Source organism: Notamacropus eugenii, chromosome 2 (assembly GCF_028372415.1).
Source record: "Notamacropus eugenii isolate mMacEug1 chromosome 2, mMacEug1.pri_v2, whole genome shotgun sequence".
NCBI classification, from domain to species: domain Eukaryota; kingdom Metazoa; phylum Chordata; class Mammalia; order Diprotodontia; family Macropodidae; genus Notamacropus; species Notamacropus eugenii.
The window spans coordinates 12,658,094-12,681,851 of NC_092873.1; positions in this window are offsets into that span (position 1 = coordinate 12,658,094).

Below are 23,758 nucleotides of genomic sequence, written 5' to 3' on the forward strand. Positions count from 1 at the left end.
AGATACTAGGGCAATCACTCGGTCAAGTAATCAATTGACTAACAAGTAAGTCATTATGATTTACTTGTTATGTCAGTCAACAAGCTTTTATTAATGTTTTTAATGGGCCGAGCATGGTTCTAATGCTGGGGATACAGAGGCAAGCATGAAGCAGTCCCTGATTTCATGGAACTCCATGCTAATGGGAGACTTGTAAATAACTGGGTATATACAAGATAGAGAAGGGCCCTCAGAGGGAGGTCACCAGCATGGGGTGGGAGAGGGGCGGGGACCTGTGCTGAGGAAGGCAGAGAAGCTGGGGAGGAGAGGAGGGGACATTCAGAGGTGAGGAAAGAGTCATGTCCAGCTCCAAGGGAAACCCTCACTCTAGGAGACACAAGAGGAGACACAGTCCCTGTCTTCACAGGGCTGACACTGCTTATCCCTAAAAGACAAGGCAGGATCTAAAGGGTCCACTGTGGAGAGATAGGGCACCTTCCATAAATACTGAGGACACCAGTGAAGGAGGAGTGTGGCTGTAGGTGACAACTCAGCACAGGTCAGTCCTCAGCTTACAGACTAACAGAAGGCTATGAGGTGGGGGGAGGGGAGGAGGACCCTGGAACATGCAAAAAACAAGCCGGGCATGAGACTTGGTTTACCTCGGTCTCTCCCGGCATTGCCTCTGACTGAGTCAGGAAGCAACTGTGAAGAAAAAGTCAGAGCCTGAATGTTCTGGTTATAGAATCTACCTGCTGTGTGACATTAGGCAAGCAATTGCACTCTCTGATCCTTGGGCCCCACATCTATAATGGTGGCATGTCCAAGTTGTTTCCACCTTCCAATTCTGTTATTCAGGGAATCATATATTTAAATCTAGAAAAGAATTTAGAGGTCATCTAATTTACCCCCTTCATTTTTACAGATGAGTACCAGAGAGGTTAAGTAATTTCCTCAGAGTTGCACAAAGAAGCAAATGGCAAAGGTGGGATTTGAACCCAGGACCTTTGACTCCAAATTCAGCACTCTTCCCACTTTCATGCTGCCTTTTGTTCTAAGATTTCCAGGTTGGGCTCCGCAGTTGGTTTGTTCTGTCCAGTTCCAGACACCTAGTTCTTTGCTTGCTTACCTCCGTACTCACCAATCGGGGTGAAGCAGCAGCCTATTTAGCAAGATGAGAGCTGAGGGGGCTGTCCCAGGGCCTCCTCAGCCGGTCAACGGATGCGAATTTGACCAGCCTCCTTCATTCCAGAAGCCCCTCCCCGATGAGCCCAGAAACATCAAGTGTAACCAACTCTCCATCATTCTGGCTTCTGGAATCCTTGGGGGATGCTGGCTTTATGTTAATGCAAACAGAAAGCACTGACGCTATGTTGATATCATGTATCTGTGTGAGAGAGAGTCTTTGGAATGCAGAACAGGATTGTTTACCTATCAAACACTGGCACTTTCACAAACCAATGAGCCACAGGATTGTAGGACTTCCTTTTTGTTTGCTACAAGCCTGTTTTATATAGTAAAAACATCTGGCATTTATATGGGAGCAGTGACACAGGGTATAGGGAGGTGGGCTCTGAGTCAGAGAGCTCTAGGTTCATGTTCTGCCTCTGACACAGGCTGAATAACTTCCCAGTGTCACAGGCAGCTGTCCGATCCTATAGATCACAGATCAAGGCCGACTCACTTTGGTGGAGAACATTTCCTCATCCAGGTACCTCCCCATACCAAAGAAATCACCAGTTGGTTAAAATATATTATGACTGTTGTTGGAAGTATTATTAATCATTATTACTATCATTATTTTATCTGGGGGATAGTGGATAGAGAGCCAGCCTCAAAATGAGAAAAACTTGAGTTCAAGTCTCTGACATCTCCTGACTGCATGACCCATGGCAAGTCACAACTTCCCAGTGCTCTGGGCAGTATTCCGTAAGCTGCATAACAGATGTCTTATCATTGGGAGGGTAAGTTTCCTCATGGAAACTCCATACACCAAGGAAATCACAGGTGGGATTCACATCTATCTATCCATCCATCCATCTATCTCTGCCATCTGTCTCTGTCAATACATCTATCATCTATTTATCCATCATCTATCTCTACTATCTATCTATCTGTCTATCTGTCCGTGTGTCTGTCTATCTATCTATGTATCTATCCTCATTATCAACATCTATATCTATCATCTATTTCTATGTCTGTCTCCATTATCTATCTCTGTCATCTTTCTATCTCTATCCATCTATGTCATCATCTATCTATGTATATCTATCATTTATCTCTATCCACTATCTATCTATGATTATTATGTTCATGATCTATCTATATCTATCATCATATTTTAGGGGTTACAAAGTGCTTGGCATATATTATCTCACTTGATATGGACTTGATATATTTTACTATAGTGTGATATGACCCAGAGCTTCAAGAACAAGGGTCCTTTAACATGGCAGGCAGCAGGCAGTAGTAGTTTGGAGTGAGAGGGTTCTGAATTCAAATTCTGACGGTGGGTTCATGTGGACTAGGTCAAACTCCCTACTTGAATCTCATGTCAAATCTACTTGAATGTCTCAGAGGACAGCTCATACTTGATGCTTCTCAGAGGAAAACATAAAATCTTGTTATCATGACACAACAAGTGTCTGCTCTATGCTTCTAGTGGACTCTCTTAATTCCTCGTGGCTTAGCCCTCTTAATTCTCCCTGCCTTAGGCTGCTATCCCCACCTTGGCTGCTTCACTCTTCTCTTCATGTCTTCTTCTCAGCAGAGGATTTCATCTCATACTTACACCCCCCCCCCCCCCCCCCTCCCCCCCCCCCCCAATGAACGGAAAAAAAAATGTATTGTCTTTACTATGTGCCAAGCACTGTGTTAATTGCTGGGGATGCAAACAGATAAGAGGAGATGGTTCCTGCTCTATCTGCTTGTCAGGATCTCAGGTTATAATTGGAGAAGACATAAAAGAAAGCTCAGTGACAAGGCAGCTGAAAGGTCTGGGAGCCCTCAAAGTGCAGCTGAGGGGCAGATGGCAAGTCCTGGGGGAGGAAGGCAGGGCTTAGGTTATGTCAATGCCAGGAGCTCTGTAGGTCCAAGAGACAGGGAAGATGAGAAGACTTGGTAATTCTCCAGCTCATCAGAAGGAACAGAATTGGTGACTCTCATCTCATCCAATCTATATGAGCAGTTGAGGAGCTTTAGTGGGTCCTAAGGGTCCCTGGTCAGAAAAGGAAGGCCATGAAGGCAAAGGGGAAAGGTGCCCAAGGGCAGATCTGCCTGCCTTCTGGTCTTTCTAGGTAAGTTCTGAACCACAGGAGAGTAGATAAAGGGCAGAAGGGTGTTCTCTTACCAAACCAAGTACTCTGCTTGAGACCTAGATCTCATCCCTTTCCATCAGCTCCTTGATCTCCTTGGGTTGGGAATAAAATCTGTACTTATCCCTTAGATCATTGCCTACCACCTACAAAGATGCCCATCTCTCCCTTCCTTAAAAAGTATTTACTTGTCGCTACTAAATTATTGTCCTATATCTCGGGATTATCAGGTCAGAGATTTAGAGTTTCATGGGATGGTGGGTCTAATCAATACAACTTTCTTTTTACAGATGAAGAAACCAAGGCAGGGAGAAGTTAAGTAAGTAGCCTAAAATTATGGGTAAAAAAAGAGGAGCAAAGCTAGAAAATGAAGCCATGCTCTTTGAGTCCAGACACAGCATTTTTTCCACTGTATCAAACTGCCTCTTATCTCTCCCAGTGAAACCCCCAGGAACAGTTATTTAACAATCATAATAGTAGTTAACATTCATCTAGCTCTTACTATGTGCCAGGCACCATGCTAAGTGTGTTACAATCATTATCTCGTTGGATCCTATTTACATTCATTGCCTCCATTTTCTTGTCTTCTACTCACTTCTCAACCCCTTGGTTTGTAGTCTGGTCCTCAACATTTGACTGAAGCAGTCTTTCTTCAAGGACACAAGCGCACTCTTTTATGAAATAAATTGTTATTGATACCTTTTTCCTTTAATATCATCTGCATGGTCTATGAGAATCTTCCTCCTTCCCCCAACCCCCGTCTTCTGTGCTGAATGGAAAGGAGGGAAGGAAAGAGGCTGAGGTGACCAGAAACAAGCCAAAATGCACAAGCAGATGGCCCACAAAGGGGAGCATCTGTGAAGGAGTAAGCTCCACCCACCACCCTCCTCACAACTGGAGCTCTCTCTGAGCAGCGCTGTCAGTTGTAAATATGGGAGAAGCGTCACTCTCTCACTGGAGGGATGATCAGTTCCTTTGGGTTTAGATCCAAGTTCTACGTATTAACTTGTAATGTGTGTGTAATTTAGAAATACATATATATGTGTGTATGTATATATATATGTATATAATATGTGTATAGATAGTGTATATGTAGTATGTGTGTGTGTTCGTCCTTCATTGCCAAAGAACACCATGCCATCAGAGAAATGATGACATGACTTGCACTTGACTTTGTTTTGAGTGAGGGAGGGCTGTGTAGGTCACCAGCCTCACTTTTCCTCCAGAGCCATCTGAATCCAGTGACCAGATATTCATCAGGATGACTGAAGATGACCCAGGATGAGGCTATTGGGGTTAAGTGACTTGCGCAAGGTCACACAGCTAGTGAGTGTCAAGTGTCTGAGATGAGATTCGAAATCAGGTCCTCCTGACTCCTGCACTTGTGCTCTATCCACTGCACTACCTACCTGCCCCAAATATAGCATATATATATGTATGTATGTATGTATATGTATACATATGTAACTTGCAAGTGAAATTGTATTATGTTGGAGGAAGGAAGGAAGGAAGGAAGAGGAAGGAAGGAAGGAAGGAAGGAAGGAAGGAAGGAAGGAAGGAAGGAAGGAAGGGAGGGAGGGAGGGAGGAAAGAAGAAAGGAAAAAGAATTAAACTGCTTGACCCCAGAACTAAGAGAAAACATTGGGATATGACAGAGGCACATTAGAGTTTGAGTTAAGTAAACCTTAATTATAAGAGCTGTCCAAAAGTGAAACGGGCTATCTTAGGAGATAGGAGGCAGCTGGGTAGGTCAGTGACTAGAGCACTGCACCTGGAGTCAAGTAGAACTGTGTTCAAATGCTGCCTCAGACACTTACTATCTTGGTGACCCTGGGCAAGTTATTTAACTTGCTTTGCTTCAGTTTCCTCATCTGTAAAATCAGAATAACAAGAACAAGGGTTGTTATGGAGCTACCATATGTAAAGTGCTCAGTGTCATGCCTGGCACATAGTAAGCACTCTCTAGTAGGCCTGGCACATAGTAGGCATTCTATAGTAGACTTGTTCCCTTCCCCCAACAGGTCTCCTCTCCCCGGGGACTTTAAACAGAGGCTGGATGAGACTTGTCTGAGGCGTTGTTCTTCACAACATCTTTTATCCAGAGCTGGGCAGGAGCTTAGAGGCTCTCTAGTCCAATAAAATCCAACATTCTACAAGTGAGGAAATAGGTGAGATAAGCCCCACAGGCGCTCAGTGACATACAGACTGAGCCAGATGCCCCTGAACTCCCTTCCAGCTTTGATTATCTGTAATGAGCCCCTCAGTAAGACAGCGCAAGTATTTTTTCCCTCATTTTACAACCTGAGGCTCAGGGTGTAAGTGGTTTGTCCAGGGTCACTCAGCTAGGAAGTGGGGGGGGGGGGGGAGGGCAGATATTTCTGACTACAAGGTCAGTCCTCTGGAAACTAGGTTGCCCTGCTTCTCATAATAAGCAAGTCATGGATCAGTTTCCCAAAGGCACCTAACCCATTTTCCTTCCTATTGAAGGAGACGTTATAAGATCAGTGAAAAGCCTGTAATCACATGGCCTTTATCTATGAATCATCAGCTTCACATACCTGTCGGATTGTCTTTGTCCACAATACAGCTAAAATCAATAGTGGATTGCCTTTACTTTCAACTTTATTCACAATATTGTTCATCAGGGTCAAGTAATAAATCTCTCATGTGATTTGAAAAAAAAAAAATATGCCAACATCTATTGCTGATGAAGCAGCAACCTTCCTAGAGTCAGGAGAATGGATTGGATGACCACTTGCCCGTCTTCTAGGGTACACCAAAGAAGTTGTTCCATTTAATTATCTCTCTCTTTTATTTATTTTTATTTTTGTTTTTATTAATTGGCTCTCTTTTAAAGAAGGAAATCTGCTCAACTGAGGCCAAGGATTATAAAATCCAGAGAAAGAAGGGACCCAAAACCAATCCTTTTATTTTGCAAATAAAGAAATTCAGACCTAGTGAGAGGAAAAGTAAATCTTCCACCAAGGTGTTAATGTTTGCCTAAGGCCACACAAATCATAAGTAAAAGTTAGAATTAAGGCCTGATGCTCTGTTTTCTAATCCAAAGTGCTTCCAATTCCCCCATCCCACTCCTTAATCTTACTTTCCCTTAGGCTTTGTGTGATCCGGTTATCGCATGGTCCACAGCATTTTCCACTTTCCAGCCACGTGTGAGCTGTGAAGACCTCCAGGATGGTCCATTCTGTTAGCCTTCCATGGCCAATGGGAATAAGAGAGTGGTAGTCAATATGGGGGCAGGGTGACCACGAAGATGAAAGGTAACATGATACCAGGAGAGACCTCAGTACTTGGAGCCAAAAGTCTTGGGTCTGATGCTCTCAATCAGTAAATCAGTAAACTAGTATTTATTAAGCAATGACTACGTGCCAGGCACTGTGCCAGCCTGGAATGGCATGGTGTATGATATTCTGCCTCTGTGACCTAGGGAAGGATGCCAGTTCTCTGACCCTTCCTTTTCCCATCTATAAAACGGAGAAAATAGTCCTGCCTCATTCAGCTACTGTGAGTAAAACATTATTTAAACTCAAAGCCCAACAAATATTAGAATCATTAATCTTTTCAGTGATTATTGTGGTTACTTATCTGAGTATTTCAATGTGAAAACATATATCTTCTCTTAAAATCCCACCTTTTGGAATGGGCCAATCCCATAGGCACTTTCAACACCACTGGAACATCAGATTGTAACACAGCTTGTGTAGACAGGCATGTGACCTGTGAACCATCCAGACAATGGCCATCTCCCCCAAGACTCCACCTTCTTAGTTTAGGTAGACATCATCCCAGCCTGTGGTCCCTCCCGAGGATATGACGGCATGGCCCCACCACAAGCAAGCTGCAAAGGTGACCTTTTCCACTGGAAGCCTCAGCCCTGATGTCTATCTTGACAATGCTATCACTCAATTGCCCTATCAGCTCCATCTGTGGCTTTCCATTTCCGGCCCTTGACAGAGCCTTCCCCCTGATTCCTGGGGCCAGGCAAGAGTTGGGCTGTGGCTCCCAGCATGGCTCCCTGGCCAAAGCAGCTCAACCCTGGTCTCTTGCCTCCCAAGGAAGTGGGATCAGCCAAGAGGCCCAAGGTGCAGTGGGATGAGGGGGGGACCCAGCAGGGAAGGGACCAGTTCAAACCCACCTCAGTGGAAAATTCCTCTCCTACCACATCCTTCAGCTGTTTACCAGTTCGAAGTGATTCTGGTATCCTGAGATGAAAAGAGGCTTTACCCTCTTACCACTAGTCTAAAGGAAACACTGAAATAGAAACAAAGTGTTGAGAGACAAAGAAAAGAGAGAAGGAGAACAGAGAGAAATAGAACAATGGGGAGGGGGGTTGTGGGGAGAGAAAGGGAAAGGATAATAATAGCTCACTCTTATTCTATGACAGCTTACACTCACAGCAGCCCGGGGACGCAAACCTTGGCCAACCTCTTGAGATCACAAGGTTGAGAATTTTGGAATGGACCTCGGAGGCCACTGAGGGCAGCTTCGTCATTTTACACAAAGGGAAACTGAGGTTCAGTGAGAGGAAACAACTTGCCCCAGATCACCTAGGTAATTTGTAGAAAAGCCGAAATTAGAACTCAGATGCTATAACTTCAAATTTATCACTTCAAATCCAGCTCTTTCCATTGAACCACACTACCTTGGGAAAAACAAACAAACAAAAAACAACAAAAAAATTCTCACCAAGAAAATAACAACATAGATTCAGAACTGGAAGAAGACTCTGCTCCGGGGTAATGAAGCCCTGAGAAGTTGTGCTATTTGTCCAGACCACAGGTGAGGAGGGCCACAATTTGAACCCAGGTCTTCTGATTCCAAAGTCAGAATTTTTCTACTCTATGCCACTAACTCTTTTCCCATGATTACTACCCATGTGATCTTGAGCAAGTCACAACCTTCCTAGGCTTCAGTTTCCTCACCTGTAAGATGAAGTAAGACTCAATGGCCTCTGAGGTGTCTTCAGATCCTTCCTTCCTTCTCCCTTTGTTTTATTTCCACCATGTTTTCTTTTCCTCTCCCGAATCTCTGCTTTCTTTTTGCTTAGCCCCAGCTAATTTGCTCCTTTCACTATATTAAACATTGGTTCCACCCGACCATGGCCAATGCCCTGTCCTCGGTGCTGGGGAAGATACAAAGTTTAGAGAAGTACCCTCACTACCCTCAAGGAGTTTGCCTTCTAGCAGAGAAGGGCACTTGGACATACACAAGTACACACAGAAGATATGCAAGATGTACACACAATAGTTTGGGGAGGAAGGGTACCAGCAGCTAGGGAAATCAGGAAAGGCTTTCAGGTAGAAAGTGATGCTTGAGTTCAGTCTTGAAGGAAGCCCACGATTCCAAGAAACAAAAGTAAGGAGCAGTGTGTTCCAGGCAGAAGGGTCAGCCAGTCCAAAGGCATGGAGATGGGAGATGGAGTAACTTGTGTGTAAAATAGCAAGAAGTTCATACTAGCTGTGTGACCCCAGGCAAGTCAATTAATCCCAACTGCCTCACCCCTCCCCACCTCCCCAATATGTGCAAGCAGTTCAGTATGGTTGATTGCAAAGGGTCTTCAGGAAAATCACGAATAAGAAAACTAGAAAGGTGAGATATGAGAGGTCCAAATTTGAAGAGTTTCTATGCCAAACAGAAGGGTTTATATTTGTCTTAGTCATTGGAGTTTACTAAGCAGAGGGGAGACGTGGTCAGGGCTATGCTTTAGGAAAATCACTTTGGAAGCTAAGTGGAGGATGGGTTGGCATGGAGAGAGAAACAAAGTAGGGAGCCTTTTAGAAATGATGACATCTGACTTCCTCATTTGACAGAGGAGGAAACTAAGACCCAGGAAGATTAAATGACTTGCCCAGGGTCACCTAGTAGGAAGTGGAATAGCTGGCACTTAGACCAGAGACCTCTGATTCCAGATCAAGGATTTATTCAACGACACTGTGCCATAGACCACCATGAGAGATGCTGGACTAGTGGGTTAATGTCCCAGAGATTGTTCTCTCCTTTTACAGATGGGGATCTGGGGATGATAAGATAGTCTATAGCTCAGAACTGATGTTCTGCGTTATTCTCCACTAAGTTGTCCAAAGATAGGAACTAAAAGAAGAATTGCAAAAGTGCTCCAAACCACTACTACTACTACTAATACTACTAGTACTACTAGTACTAGTACTAGTACTAGTACTACTACTACTACTATGAGAAATGCACATCAGAATAATCCTGAGGTCTTACCTCACTAAATGTAGCAAATTGGCAAAGAGGACAAAAGATAGGAAGAGTCAACGTTGGAAGGCTTGTGGAAAGTCAGGCATAGGAATATGCTGTTGATGAAGCTGGGAATTGGTTCAACCATTCCCAACAAATTTGATCCAGCCAAAATTTGGAATTTTGTTGAGGAAATTGATGAAAATCTGCACATACTTTAACCTAGAGATCCCATTTCAATACAGAAAGGTCCCATAAGCAACAATGTAGTCATAGGTAACTAGGTGGTACAGAGGCTAAGAATGCTAGACTTGGGATCTGGAAAACCCAATTTCAAACTGAGTTTAAACTGAGTTCAAACCATCCCTCAAATATTTACTATCTATGTGATCTAGGGAAGTCACTTAACTTCCATCTACCTCAATTTCCTTACCTTAAAATGGAAATGGTAATAATGATAGTAATGCCTGCCTGCCTCCCTGGGTTGTTGTGAGGATAAAATGAGATAATATTGATAAAATGCTTTGTAAATCTTAAAATGGGGCAGCTAAATGGGGCAGTGTACCTGTCTTGGAGCCAAGAAGACTCGTATTCCTAAGTTCAAATCTGGCCTCAGACCCTTAACTAGCTGTGTGATCCTGGGCAAGTCATTTAGCCCTCTTTGCCTCAGTTTCTTCATCTATAAAATGAATTGAAGAAGAAAACAACAAAACTGCTCCAGGATCTTTGCTAAGAAAGCCCCAAAATGGAATCATAAAGAGTCAGAAAAGACTGTAAAATGATTAAACAGCAACAAATTTTAAAACACCATATAAATGCTAGCTATTATTATTACCATTATTATTATTTACAATGCTTTGCCAACCTTGTATAGCTATCATCCTTCTGGTAGCCTTTTTTGTGGTAATGAAGACCTGAAAACAAAGTAGATGCTCATTGATTGGAGACTGGCTAAAATCGTGGTGCATGAATGTAAGGAAATATGACTGTACCATGAAAGGATAAATAAGAAAAATTCAGAGAATTGTGGAAAGACAAAGGAAATGGTGCTAAGTGAAGGAGACAATCTGCACAGTGACTCCAAAGAGGTAAGTAGAAAGAAGAAACGACGAACCAAGATTCTGTGTCATTATAAGGATCAAGCTCAGTCGTGGGAAAGAACTGAGCAAAAGTCCCTCCTTTGCCTTCTTTGCCGATTCTTTTCTCTTTCTGGGAGTCTATGTATGAGAAACAGCTGATGTGTTGGTTGGTTTTACTACGTTTTCCTCCTTTTTTTTTTTTTTAATTACAAGAGGATGGCTAAAGAAGGGAAAGGAAAAGGTATATGTGCACACATATATTGAGAAGTGAATATATGAGTATTCAGAGATAGCAATAAAATATTTGTAAACGATCTGAAGCACTAGGTTTCCATGGACTAGATTTGATTGTGGGGTAAAGGATTCTTCTTGCATACTCTTTGGCTCATCTCCCTATACTTGGGAAATATCAACATTTGGTTCATGGTTCTCGCCAGCAAAAGGAAGAGAGTCCTTAGCCGTGTACAAGCACTCAAGTTAACAAAACATCACATAAAGGGACAGGTTTTATTTAACCCAACAAAGAACCTTCAACAACAGGCACCTATGCCTATAAACAGATTCTACAATTAGTTAAGCTTTACATGACCTCTTTGGTCAGCCTCATCTCCTCTAAGCACCTGGACAGTTCTCTAGATTTACATCACTAGACGATCAGTCCCTTTTCCTGGATCTCCAGCATTCACATGACTCACGATACCAATGAAGGTCAAGGTCTACAGTTGCCCCTTTACATCATGGCTCTCCACTCACTGCTCCTCAGCTCCATTTTCTGCTTGGTTCAGAGACTTCTCACTGATTTGCCATCAGCACTCCCTTGCTCCGGGCTCACATTTCTACAGCTCCCTACTTGACTCAGAATGTCCTTATCTCTCCACCACTACTTCCAACCAAAAATGCCATCTCTGGAGCCATGTGATGCCATGTTGCAGGCATCTAGTGTCCTAGATGGGCCATGGAGATATCCAGGTCTTACCCCATACAACATCATGGAACCGAGTCTGAATCCCAGTAAAGCCCCTCAGTTCGGTCCTTTTCAGCTCTGGCATTCTTTATCTTTCATGGCCCTGGCTTTCTTGCTCTGCATTTTTTAAAATATATTCATTTTATTTATTTTTAATGCTCTACATTCACTACCATAAAACTTAGATTTTTTTCCCCTACCTACCCCCCCCCAACCTTCCCTCCCCAAGACAGCATACAATTCTATATAGGATCTACACATACATTCCTATTGAATATATTTGCATTATAGTCATGCTGTGTAGAAGAACCAAAATAAATGGGAGAAATCATACAACAAACCAAAACATAATGCACACACACACACACATACACACACACACAAATGATCTGCTACATTCTGCGATTGAATTACATAGTTCTTTCTCTGAATGCGGAAGGCATTTTGCCTTAGAAGACCATTGGGAATTTTTTTTTAATGTCCTTCTTGCTCTCCATTTTAAAGCCAACTCTAAGAGTGTGGTCCAGGTACATAAAATAGCTATGAATCAATAAATCATCCTCCACAGGGAGTCAAAGTGGCAAGGGGGATGCTCAGGGTCAGACAAAGCCTTATCAAAGAGCTGAGCTTGGCAACTGGAATTTATTGAGTGGGAGTGGGGAAGAAGTGACATGGTAAGACCTACATTTTAGAAACATCATTATGGTAGCTATGAAATCTGGAGTAGGAAATGGCAAAGCACTCCGGTACTTTGTCAAGAAAACCCCACGGACAGTATTAAGATGCTAAAAAGACATGACACTGGAAGATGACCCCCTCAGATTGGAAGGACTTGGTGTGTTATGGTCTAGGCGGTTAAAAAGAGTTGGACATGACTGAATTTCTAAACAACAGCAAACTATTTCCTTAAGGAAATCATATTATCAATACCAGAATTGAGTTCTCGTCAGAGGAGGTAATGAGCATCTTGGTTACTGACAGCCTTGAATGTGTCTTTGCATATTTTGGGTGAGTTAACTAAAGCCCCTCCTATGTGTTTTGTTAGCCCTAGTGCTCTCACGGGAGCTGAAGGGCCCTTTCCTTTTGTTGTGGAGATCTAAACGCAAGCCAAATTCTGATGTTTTTTTCAGGGGAAGGCCCCTGGTTGGGACATGAGCCTGCTAATTGAGAAGTCCACACGATTTCTATAAACTCAGAGTAAATTTAGATTCTGGGTCACAGTGTTCCTCACTTTCCCTGTCTCCCAAAACTGTTTCAAGGCTTAGGTAGGATAGTACACGAAAACCACTCTGGAGCCATGAAGTGCCATAGAATTGTGATTCTCTGTGATTCATGTGTCTATCAGTGGTCCACTCTCAAACTATAGATTTTGTGGCACTGAAATAATCCCAAGAGAACTCCTGCTCTTGCCATGCAGACCACTACCCTGCCTCCATTATGCCACCTGCCAGAGTTATTTCACTATCAACCTGAGTCCAGCATAGTGAAGGAGACAAATCTGTTGGGGAAACCAAAGGGTCTCAAAGCCAAATAGAAAGGACTTGGGAAATAGCTGTTGTTTCAGATGTGTGGGGCTATCCAAGGCATCTTTTCCTCCGAGTACGAATTAGCCTTGACAACTGGGTGGGGATGAGAGAGGCAAGGGCCTGATTTTATTCTACAATAGTTCAGGGACATCAAAGTTTCCTTTGAAAGGTGGTTTTGCCCAAACGCCCACAAGAAAACCGGAAAACAATGTTGCCTGTTGGGTTGCATCCTTATCAGCTCCATCTCAACAGACACCACCCCTAGAGAGGAGCTGGCAAAAAAGGGGAGGCTGTGTTGGGGAGGGGGAGGTCGAGATGGGGAATCTCTTAGCCTTCCACGTCTGGGAGGCTTCCTCCAGTGGGAGCCATAGCTAGAACGGGAGCCTTTTGCCTGGAAGGGACAAGAGTCAGGGGGAATGGAGAACAGAGGGGACTCTAGATAAGTCAGGAGGAGGAGAGCCTGCTGTCTGTAAGGGGATGTGGCAAGAGAAGGCGCAAGGTAAAACTGTACTCCTAGTCACTCAAATCAATAAGAAAGCAATTATGAAGTGTCAGGCACTGTGCTAAGCACTGGGGATACAAAGATAGGCAAAAGACAGTCCATGCCCTCCAGGAGCTCCCAGTCTAATACACCTGCTCTTTACTTGTCCAGGACATGGCCATGGAAGGATCATCAGATCACATTTTTAGAGTTGAAAGGGACATAGTTCGTGATGCTTAATTTAGAGAGGATTTCCTTTCGTTCTTTTTCTACAATGCCCGGCTGAAACCATTGTATTGACAAAGAGACAGATGCCCATTTGGACTCAATAAGAATTTATAATAATATTAGTAAATAGCTATAATTTATATAATATCTTAAGGTTTTGAAGGCTTCATAAATATTATCTCCTTTGGTCCTCACAACAAGCCTGGGAAGTAGGTGCTATGATTATCCCCACTTTACAGATGAGGAAAATGAGGTACAGATAGATTCAGTGATCTGTCTACTGCTAGTGAGCATCTGAAGTTTGATCTGAATTCAGGTCTTCCTGTCTCCAAGTCCAGAGCTCTATCCAGGGCCCACTGAACTTCCTCCTTATTAAATAGTACCATGTCCAGGGCATTCTGATATGTGCTAGGAGAGATACCAAAATGTTTGTGTAAGACATGGTCCTTGCCCTCACAGAGCCTGTGGTGTAATAGGGAAGCACTGGACCAGAATCTAGTCACTAAACGACATGTACAAACTTTTCAAGCACAAAATCCTAAGGTTCTATAATCATACCCAGATGTTAAGACAATACAGAATCACAGCAGAAAAGATGTTAAAGGACTCAAACTCCAGCCTCCTCATTTTCCAGATGAGGAAACTGATTCATGCCCAGGTTCACATAGTTAGTAAGTGACTGCAGTCAGATTTGAACTCTAGTCTTCTTGACCCCAAGTCCATGACCCTATTCCTTACTCCACCATGCCTCAAATGCTGTATGGCAGCTTGATGAGATAAGAAGAGCACTAGACAAAGTCAGGAGAGATTCAAGTCCTAGGTCCAGCTATTAGTAACTAAATAACATTACTTAATCACTTTGAGACTAAGTTTTCCTATCTGTGAAATGGGGTTAACATTATACTTTTTTAATACCTGCCTCATAGGTGTCATATGAGAAAAGCTCCTTGTAAATCTTGAAATGCTACAAAGATGGGAACTTAATATAAGGTAGAACAAGCTAGAATCAAGCCTGGAAGGAAACTAGGAAGGATTATATGGAAGGCATTATGGAAGGGTCACATGGAATAGGCATGGAAAGATGGGTGGGCATATTGTCTGGAAGAAACAGACCTAAAACTTAGCTCAGACACCAGCTATGTGACAGGGGCAAGTCACTCTGTGCCTCAGTTTCCTCATGTGTAAAATAGGAATAATGATATTTGCAGTACTCAACTGAACCTATTATCTTTCCTCTGAAACCCTCCCCTCTTCTGAATGTCTCTTTAACTGTTGATTGCAGTCACCACCATCTCCCCAGATGTTCAAGTACTTGGACCATTACATGGAGGAGAGAGTAGGCATGTCCCATTTGGCCCTAGGGGGCAAAACCAGGAGCCATAGGTGGAAATTGCAAAAGGGGTAAACTGAGGCTTGATGTCAGAAAAAAACTTGCTAACAATTAGAGCCCTCTAATAGTAGAATGGGCTGCTTGAGGGATGAAACCCACACTAAACCATAGGACTGCTTAGTAGATTGGGAGACAGCTGACTTTGGAGATGAGGGACCTGGTCATCCTTGAGTACCAACTTTCTCAGTTTTAAATGAGGAGCAATGTGAGCAGATGAACGTTAACTTACATCTTTAGATCCTATCAATCCTCTGTACCATTTGACCTCATGCTATCCAGACAAAGAAATAGTACTCTAACGGTGGAATTTCTAGTATCTATCTATCTAGATAGACTGGGGAAGGAGATGGGTACCCTCAAATGGTACCAGAGGATTGATAGGATTTCAGCCATCCCAGGTAGAAGGGATACACATCCTCCTAGTGGAAAGATTCCCTGGCCTTCCTCCATCAGTCGGTGCCACATCCCACAACATTATGTAGAATGGTGATCTTTTCTTTCTACCTGACAAAAATCTGTCACATTGCCGTTTGATTGATCCACCCCAGTGGGCTATGGAAGGTGGCTGCGATAGACCTACAAGCTCACTCTGGGGGCGGTGGGCTGGCTAAAGGCCTGTTTGCCACATAGCTTTATATGGTAATCAAAAGACATGAGACTTCCCTTCTCTTGGTTGTTGCAGCCATGTAGAACAAGTTCTTACTGAAAATTCAGAGCTTCTTAGGAACTTCATCAATCTCCCACCTCAAGGAGTTGATGATTTCTTATCAATCTCCTCTTTTTCAATTTCCAATTTTCCTTGGTTTCCAAGCTTGAAATAAATGTTTCGATCTAAAAAAAAAAAGGCATAGGATCCTTTCCTTCTGTAAATGTCTCCCTCAGTTTCCAGTGACTTCCCTGTGGAAAATACCTTGTATTTATTTTGCACATATTCAGGACACACAGATGTACCCACAAGTGTTTCCTATGATAAGTTCCTTGGTACAGAGGCTGCCTCATTTTTGTCTTTTTATCACCAGGACCCAGCACAGAGTGATTAATGCACATTTGTTGGAGAAGGAAATGGCACACCATTCCGATATCTTTGCCAAGAAAACCCTGAATGGGATCACAAAGAGTTGGACACAACTGAAAAATGACTAAACAGCACCATTTGGTGATTAATCTGTTGATAATTTTGGAGTAAATAGCCAAGTCCACCATACTTCAGGTGTATACACAGTAAATCTACAAGCACACTGAAGTCTCTGTCTCATTGTGAGAAGGCAATTGTGTTTTTACAGACTGGATACAGAGCAACACCAGAGGAAGGGAATCATTGATGGCTTACCAAGGAACGTTATTGACCTTGGGGGATGGGGAAAGCCTCCTCCTACAGAGGTCCTTCTGTGAATGTGCATTATTAATCCCATATTGGCCATTCTCTACTAGGTCAAGGTTTGATCTATGGTAAAGAGCCTCCCTGTAACGTAGGTATGTATGATTCTTCTGAGTCTTTAGAGGACAACGTGGGATTTGGAGCAAAGGTTCAGAATAGCAGCCTCTTTCTAAAATGTTACCTAGAGATTCTAAAAACAAACATCCGGCAGCTCTCCAGAGCTGCTTTTATAACTCTCCTTAGAGTAAGCATTTTTCTGTCTAGCTCTGGAGAATTAAAACATATTCAAGCTCACTTTTAGAAATCCCTTTCTTCTCAAACTGTATAATCACCTATAGAAAGAAACAATTCAAATCAAGAAACAACATAAAACATAATCCTATAGAAAACTATAAGCTCCAAATTTTTCATAATTCCAGAAGTATGTATCTGCTTTGTCTTTCTTTTCCATATCTTCACTTCAGATTGCAGTCTATCATCTTCATCACCATAACATTACTGTTTAACGACTATCAGTCAGTAGACATTGTGGCGTGTAACTATCTCCTAAGTCCAATCCGTTCTTCATTCCAAATATGAGGAGTCCCTGTGACTGACCAACATTGATGTCATTCCAGTTATTGAGATCCAAATCAGGAGTCCTGAGTCTTCAGAGCCCTGGCCATTTATATTTGTCTTTGCACTGGTGTTTTCAGTGTAGGCACTGTGATATCCCTTTAAGCCCAGCTCCCTGTGGTTGCTATGTAGCACTCTGACTTTCTAATCAAAGAGCCATCAGCTCCGAATTGTTCGTAAAGCTTGAGTTCCTCTGAAAAACACACATTATTTGTGCCTCTCTCATGACCCTATCTTGCTCTTCTCTCATCGGAATGTGTTTCTGCACACCTGTCCTGACTCTTCTTGCCTTCTCTCCTGGACTCCACCATAATGACTCCAGAGACCTTGCCCCACATCATTTATTCTTTTGATGTTCAACACAGGGACTCAATAGAAGCACCTACTCTACAAATGTTTGTTGAATGAACAGGGAAGCAATTTTCCCATTTATTCCTTGTGCCGATGGGAAAGTGTGAACATCAGTGATGAAATGAAGCAAGGCCACAGTGGAAGGCTGTTCTCTGTTCAAGGCAACATAAATGCAGCTCTTTATTTAATCAGGGCATGATTACCATAGAGCTAGATAGGGAAAACACCTGATTGAAGTTCAGCAAGGACTAGGGGCTCACATGTAGTAACAGCGTTAACTAGAGTATTAAGGCTTAGATCCTTTCAAGGCCTTTTGTTTAGAGAGCTGGTTTTCTACATAGAAAACACGAGGAGCTGGGCTTTCAGCCATGACAACATGCACATATTGAAGGCATAACTGGAGATCTAAGTAATGGAAAAAGTAATGGGAGGCTAAAAATTCTGCTGAATGAAGGCAATTCAAGACTCTTCCCATTAGCCTCAGCATTTGGAATGAAGACAGTGCTGACTAATACTGCCCTAAACCCTTACATTTAGGCTGAATAACTTAGGGCCCATCAGAATTATAAACCACTGTGTTACTGAAAGGAGATTTATATGTCCTCTTAAAGTAAGTTTAAATATAACTGTGGCGAATACAATGATGCTCATTTTTAGACTCACTCAGTAACGTTTAAGACCAAAGTTACTATTCTGAGCTGTTCCATTTTCTATGGTGGCAGGTTTAGATTCAGCAGATACACCCACACTTCACTGAAACAGATCTGAAGTCAGTAGAACAGGCATCCAACTTCAGTACCATCCAAGAGAGTGCATATATTCTGGGACCTGCTCTTCCATCCCAATCACTCCACCCCCAGGACATATCCAGACTTTCCAGGACTTGAAAGACTGTCCATTTTAAGGTCACAGTGTTTCAAAGCAATATGCCAAGTCTATCCAGTTAATTTCTTCACCCATTGCTTTTCACTCTCAGAACAAATATTTTCCTCCTCACCATCAAAACAAATATAGGTTCACTGAGCCAAAATCACTCATGGATTAACAACACATAATTGTTGACCTCTGTGTTCTACTCCACCATTTATAGCTTTTTTCATTCTCACAAGCCTGTGAGATAATTATGCATGTTGAGTAAGTGGATGATTTTACAAATGGGGAAACTGAGGTCCATAGAAAGGAAATGACTTGCCTGTTGCTTCACAGTTATCTTAGTCACAAAGCTGTGACTTGAATCCTATCTCCAAGTCCCTGTGCATTCTACTGTACCGCAGGTGCCTTTGATAGAAGCAGAACCCTGAATTATCTCACATCTACTGAGCTGCAAAGAGCAGAAAAAGCTATTGTCTCCAAGGCTGATCAAAATTCCATGAGCACAGAGCTCTAAACACAAGTAGGTGCTTAATAAATGTCCATTGAATTGAAATGATTTATAAAAAACCCTGCCTCCCTCTTCTACAAAATTCTCTCCTACATGTAGTTCAATCGAATAATTCCACCCTTCTAGTTTCTTTCTGTAATACAAATATAATCTTGATACCTAAACTAGGGTGACACAAAGCAAAGAAGAAAACTATAGATCGATATCCTTAATGACCACTGATGCAAAAATTCTAAATAAAACATTAGCAAGTCAGTTCAAACAACAGATTAGAAAAATTATACACTATGATGAATTGAGCTTCTACCAGGAATGTAGGATTGATTCAATATAAGGAAAGCAAAAAATATAATAAACCAAATTAATAATATGAAAAATAAAAATCATATGATTATATCCATAGATGCTGAAAAGAGTTTTGACAAAAATCCAATACTTCGTGCTACTGAAAACTCTAGAAATCATAGGTGTAAGTCAACTTTTCCTTAATATAGTAAATAGTATTTATCTAAATCAAAGAGTGAGCATTACATAATGGAGATAAGTTAGAAGCCTTTCCAATAAGGCCAGCAATAAAATACCTATTATTAATCTTTACTATTTAACATAATGCTAGAAATGTGAGCACAAGCAACAGGAAAAAAATGCCCCCTCCAAAAAAAACACAGGAAATAAATACAAAGAGAGGACAAAATTTCTTCTTTTACAGATAATATGATAGTGTATTTAGAGAACTTTAGAGGGTCAACTAAAATTAATTAAAATATAACTTCAACAAAGTTGTAGGATATAAGATAAATCCACACAAATCATCAACATTCCTATACAAAGCCACAAAAACCAGCAGAAAGAGTTAGAATGAGAAATTCTATTTAAAACACCTATAGAAATTTAAAAAAAAATTTGGAAGTGTATCTTCCAAGGTTTACCTACAGACTGCATAGATCTAACAATAAAACGCTCTGTGTAGAAATGCTCATGGATAGGTAGAGTCACTATAATAAAAATGACAATACTGCCTAAATTAGTTTATTTATTCAGTACTGTACAAATCAAACTCTTCAAAGAATATTTTATAGAGCTAGAAAAATAATAACAAAATTCATATGGAGGGACAAAAAATCAAGAATCTCAAGGGTAGTAATGGCAGGGGGCAGGAAGGCAAGAAGGGGATCTATCAGTACCAAATTTCAAACTTCACTACGAAGCAGCAATCATTAAAATGTTTTAGTACTTACTGATTTTTTAGAGAAAAAAAGAGGTCAATCGGTGGAACTGATTAGGGACACAATGTACAGAAGCTAACAAAGTAGCCTAGTGTTTGATGAACCCAGAGACCCCCATTACTGGTCAAAGGGCTCGCTATTAGACAAAATCTTCTGGGAAAACTAAACAGCAGTCAGGCAGAAATTAGATTTTTTAAAATGAATATCACATACTCTATACCAAGACATTCTCCAAATAGATATAAATGTAGATATATAAACTTAGATATAAAAAGTCACAACATTAAAAAAAAACTGAGGGAGCAAGAAAAAAATTATTGTCCAAATCTAAGGATGGGGGAAGAGTTTATCATTAAATAAGTGACAGAGAGGACCACACTAGATAAAATGGACAGTTTTGATTACCGAGAATTTCAAAACTTTTGTACGAACATATCTAATAAAGTAAAAAATTAGAAGAAAATTGGGTAACTCATAAAAATTCTTTGCAACATTTTTTTCTGATAAAGGTTGTATTTCCAAGATTTATAAGGAGCTTTTTCAAATTTCTAAGATTAAAAGACATTTTATAACAAAATATATTGTCAAAGGATATGAACAGGCAGTTGTCAAAGAAAAAAGTACAACTATTAACAATCATATGAAAAAATTGCTCTAAATCACTGATAATCAAAGAAATGTGAATTAGGACAACTCTGAGATTCTGTCTCATGCCTATCAGGTTGGCAAAGATGATAAAGGACAATATGACGAGTGTTGGAGGGACTGTGAGAAAATGGGTGCACTAGTGTACCATTGGTGGAGCTGGGAACTAGTGTTGGTGGAATGGTTTAGAACAAAGCCCAGAAGATTAACAAACTGTTCATCTCCTTTGACCCAGCTCCATGGCTACTAGGCCTATATCCCAGAGAAATCAGTGAAAGAGGGAATGAATCTAGATGTAAAAAAAGATTTCTAGCAACTCTTTTTGTAGTAGCTGAAAATTGTTAATTAAATGATCATCCTCCCACTGGAGAATAACTTAACAAACTGTGGCATATGACTGTCATGGATGCCACGAGAAATAACGGAATGGACAATTTCTGAAGCAGCTCGGAAGACCTTTATGAACTGCTATAAAGCAAAGGGAACAGGAGTAGGACAACAATAATGTCGATGATGGTGACATTATAGAGAAAAGCAACCTTGAACAACTGTAGAACTCTGAACAACACAATGACAAGCCACAAGTCCAAAAGTAGGAAGATGAAACACCGCTCGTCTCCTTAAAGAGAGGTGACGACCTTAAAGTGCAGAAAGAGGTGTTTTCAGACATGGTTTATGTGGGAATTTGTTTTGCCTCAGACTATAAGATATACGTAGAATGATTTGTTTGTAGATTTTTTTTTAATTTGCTCAAAGTTGAGGGAAGATAGTGGGTGGATAGGTGTGTATGGGGAACAGATTATTTTTTTTAAAACATGTTCCTTGAAAAACAATTAAATTTAGTTAAACATTTTAAATAATCTAATCAAATATGTATTATGTGTCTATGCGCCAAATACACATAAAATGAAAAAATTCTTGTTCGTTTCTACCTCCGAGAATTTACTATTGCTTTTCCTCTCACCTGGTTTGCTCTCCCTGCTCCCCTCCTTTCAAAATCCTCCCCATTCTGCAAAGCCTGAAGCTTCCACAAAGCCTTTGCTGACTACTCAAGCTATGATGGACTCTTTCTCCTTTGTCCTCTGGCGCTTCAAGCCAGGACTGTACAGGAATAAATTAGATTGTTTCATGTGCCTGTGCTTTGTCTCCCTAAGGACAGGGGCTGTGCCTTTTCCTTCTTTCGTCTCTTCCGTGATGCTTTGCACAGGGATGAGCATGAAGGAGATGCCCAGGAAAGACCTGATGATGGAAGAGTTGATTGACAGCTTCTCCCCCAATGATCTAGAGAAATGGAGACCCTTCCCTCTGGGTCAGCCTGGGTATAGATGTTGCCAATGGTGACACAGATAAGCCAATAACACTCCTAAGGAGAGCTTACAATCACCCACTTCCTCATCCTGGGGTAAAGCTGGAGAAAAATGGGTAAATAAAATCACTGGTTGGCCTCTACAACATTAGTACCCAGTCTCAGGTCCAAGGGTATCTTTGTGCCCATGAGGTTGGGTATTTGTGTCATCCTTAATTTTAAATTTAATTTCTTAGACTGCAGTCAAGGTAATGTAAAATACCATGTCCACACAAGCCAAGGGAAATTTGGGGGAGGGGATATCCCATCTCGGCAGCTATGGAGCAATTAAAAAAAAAAAACCTTCAAATTAAAGAAAGGGGTTAACCTCTTCCTCTTTAACAGGATCCAGCCCAACCTGTTATTAAAGGCATCGGCTTAATAACAGGGATCTTACATGCTTCTCAAAGGCTTCATCTTAATAATAGGTTGGGCGCAGTTCCCTTAGAGGAAAAACAGTAAATTCTGTCTAAGCAGCTAAACAGCCAATTTCTCTCCCTTTTATTACGATTGAAGAAAAGTAAACCCTGGGGCCTCCCACAGCGACACAGACAAACACATGAAGGCTTAGTGAATGTCCGTACATACACATGGGTATGGAATAATCATACCTTCCACGGGGAGTGAGGAGGAGGAGGGCTTTTAGCTGCATCACCCTGACAAATCCCTGCTCCTCTTTTGTGATAAGGCCTGTAGGACTGTGATTCAAAAGCGACCTTGGAAGTCATCTGGCCCAGACTACTCATTTCCTCCAAGAGGGGGAACAACAGCCCAGAGATCGACATTGACTCATCCAAGGTAACACATCTAGCAAGAGGCAAAATTGGAATTCACCTCTCCATCCGTCTTTTCACTAAGTCATGCCCACTGGACTGGGCACCAACGAACATCCTCCTATGGCAGGCTAGAGAAGCATAAAGATCACATTTATCCTAGGGGCCATCATGCCAGATCACCCACCATGTGGTTTGTTTGTTTCACAACTTATTTATTCTGCTTATTTGGGGTATGGGGAGTGGGTAGGGATTGACTGAATCAACCGTTTCTTCTGGGCTCCTAAAGACCTGGTCCAATTTGTAATTCACACTGTGGAGTTTCCTTCAAACCCTAATTCTAGTAAGCTAAGACCTTAGCCTTTAGGGAGGGGGGAACCACCACCCTTTTAGGTCCTTTCTTATAGCTTCATAAAAATGTTTGTTTCTTGTTTCCTGTGAGTGGATGGTTTTGACTATTTATAATCATCCCCACCCTGAGACCTCACTTTTAGCACTTTGTTCCAACCTCTCTTGCACAATTGCATTTTGCAGTTAATTATGTATGGTTTATGGTTAATTATATACGTATGTATGGTTTGTTTTTTTAAAAATATTTACTTGTGTGTGTGAATGATGCTTCCTTCAAAGAACGTAAGTTCCACGAGTCAAAATACGTTCCATTTTTTCTTTGTATCTTTGTATGTAGCACCTGAGTGAGTGAAGACTTCTTCCTTGTATCTCCCCCTGCCAGTGAGTAAGGAGCAACATTTGAGTAGTCTGTAAAGGAGAGAGGGCACTCTGGATGGAGAGAGCAACAGGGGTAAAGACGAGTGAAAGGGGCAAGGTGCGTCTGAGAGACAAACAGCCAACCTGCTGGGTGGG